A 2689-nucleotide genomic window follows, 5' to 3' on the forward strand; every position below is an offset into this window, starting at 1 on the left:
TGGTGATATATGGAGGGGATAATAATCAATGTAATGAAACAAGCTATATGAATGGTTGAATGTGAAGCTGATGATGTGCCCTGTAAACTTACACTCAATGCAAAATAAAAACATTTAATTAAAAAAAAAAAATTGCTACTTAAAAAGTTGAGATGTTAGTCATTTGAAAAAACACATGGCTAGACTCAGGGAGCCATCGCGGGAACGGGGTGGACACACGCCTGCTGGTCCTGTACAGCGGGAGAAAGCCGGGGTTCGGGGATCCTGGTCTGGAAAGCCGGCTCTGGCGCCCCCAGTCCAGGGAAAAGGGCCATGGCTCAGGTCACCATCAGAGCCCGGAAACTGGGAGCCCAGAAAGGGGGGTAAGATCAGGGTGGGCCCTGGTTTAGGAAGCGCAGCCAGGGGAGGGTCCGCGGGCTGGGCAGCGCCTGGGAATGAGGGGGCTCACCAGGCACGCGACACTTCGGAGGAGGCCATGGTCCTGGGAGGGAGCGGACCGGAGGGCGAGGCCACAGTCTCAATCTGAAGCACCCGAGAACAGGAGGGCGGGGGCAAGTGGGAAGGAGGGCTGGGAGCTAACCAGCAACTTGAGGACACCCCTCAAGGGAGCGCACAAAGGCCGGGCCTGGACTGGGCAGGCGGCCGCCAGGGGGCGTGCGAGGAGCAGGGGGGCCTGTGGGCTCCAACCCTGGGCCAGATGAGGGTCCACCAGCTCCTCAGTATGGAGCATGGAAGAGGTCAAGCCTAGAGGCCTAGGGGAAGAATGGGTGTGATCCACGAAACGCCCTGGAGGAGTGACTGTGGAGCCTCCATGTTTTAAAGAATGAAAACAAAAGATGGGGGGCACGCCAGGGAGAAAACATGGAAACCGGAAGTGGGTGGGGGGCGGGGCCTTGGACTCCGGCCGGGCGGCGGGGGCTTGTCCCTGTGGAAGCAGCTGGCAGATGCAGAGCCGAACTGTGGGGTGTAGGGCGGGTCTTGGGGGAGTCAGTGCCCAGCGGACACCCAGCCTCTAGAAGCGGAGCGGAAGTCCCTGTGGCCGAGATGGGGACTGGATGAGCCGCCCACCAGCCCGAGTGGAGCCAAGGATGGAGGGGATGGTGGAGTTGAGCCTGGGGACGGTGCTGCGCTTCCCCGCCCTGACCGGGCACCAAGTCCTTAATGCCTAGCTGCTGGAGCACTTCAAGGGCGCTCTGGGCGGCGAGCCCGAACGGTGAGCCTGAATTGCGGGCCCGCGCCAGCGAACACTTCAAGCAGCTGGTCAACGCCGTGGCCATGGTCCCCACCGACCCCGCTGACGGCGCCAAGTACCTGAACCTCAAGAAGAAGTTCAGCACCGGGCTCCAGCCGCCCGCCGCCTGTCGCGCCCTCCCAGCCCCCAAAGGGAGAACGCTGTGAGCGCGGAGCCAGAGCCTGGCGGTGACGCTTCGCTGCGGACACCCCTGAGAGGACCCTGCCCGCCAGGAGAGAGTGAGCCCGCCGAGCAGCCTCAGGAGCAACCACCCTGCTCTGGGCAGGTGTCCGGACTCGGTCGGAAGACCTTGCAACCCACCATGCAGCCCCTACCCCAGGCTAGGAATAAGATTATAAGAGGCTGTTGCTTGAGTTAGGAAATATTTTGTTGCGGCTTCAATTGAGCGTGGGTTGTGTTGCTTAATAATTAATGGGATAATAGCGAATATATTGATTTCTAGTCCTATTCAGGCTATAAGTCAGTTAGAGCTGATTATTGTGATTAATGTTCCTGAGATAAGAGTTGATAGAATAGTGGCAAAGATAATTGGATTAATTAGTACGGGAAGGATATAAACCAACATTTTCGGGGTATGGGCCCGATAGCTTATTTAGCTGACCTTGCGAACCTTAAGGTCTGCGGTTCGAAACTACCAGCTGCTCCGCGGGAGAAAGATGAGGCTTTCTACTCCCGTAAAGATTTACACCCTCGGAAACCCTGTACAGGGTCGCTATGGGTCGGACCCGACTCGACGGCACTTAACAACAACAACAACAACTAGAATATGGTGTGTATGGTAGCACGAAGATTTTTGAATTCTTAGGTTTAGGTTCAAATCCTAAAATTCTAGAAATAAGGGGATTTGAACCTCTATGTTTTACTCTATCAAAGTAACTCTATTATCAGACATATTTCTATGTTTGTGGGGGAATGCTTGCTAATATTACAGGTATAGATACATAAATTATACATAGAGCTAGAGTTAGGGGGAGAAAATTTTTTCATAAAAGGTGTATTAGTTGATCATATCGGAAGCGTGGATAGGATGCTCGAACTCATAAAAAGCTAATTGTTAATAGTATAGTTTTGATTATAAAGTTTGTTGTATAGGCTTCCGGAATTAGTGGGTTGTGGTATGCACCTAGGAATAGTGTTGTTGTTAAAGCATTCATAAGGATAATATTAGCATATTCTGCTAGGAAGAATAATGCGAATGGACCTGCGGCGTATTCTATGTTAAATCCGGAGACTAGTTCTGATTCTCCCTCTGTTAAGTCGAAAGGAGCCCGATTAGTTTCTGCTAAAGTTGAGATAAATCATATTATAGCTAGTGGTCAGGTGGGAAAAATTAGTCAGATATGTTCTTGAGTTTGAATAAGGGAAGTTAATGTAAATGAGCCATTTAGTAATATTACTGATAGTAGGATGATAGCAAGTGAGACTTCATAAGAGATT

At 51.7% G+C, this 2689-nt stretch overlaps 1 pseudogene; it reads left to right on the forward strand.

Moving 5' to 3' along the window:
- The first annotated feature begins 1088 nt into the window (after nt 1-1088).
- The window catches only part of LOC102822702, a 4446-nt pseudogene continuing 2845 nt past the window's right edge, over nt 1089-2689 (forward strand).

The sequence above is a fragment of the Chrysochloris asiatica genome, unplaced genomic scaffold (assembly GCF_000296735.1).
Source record: "Chrysochloris asiatica unplaced genomic scaffold, ChrAsi1.0 scaffold01577, whole genome shotgun sequence".
NCBI classification, from domain to species: Eukaryota; Metazoa; Chordata; class Mammalia; order Afrosoricida; family Chrysochloridae; genus Chrysochloris; species Chrysochloris asiatica.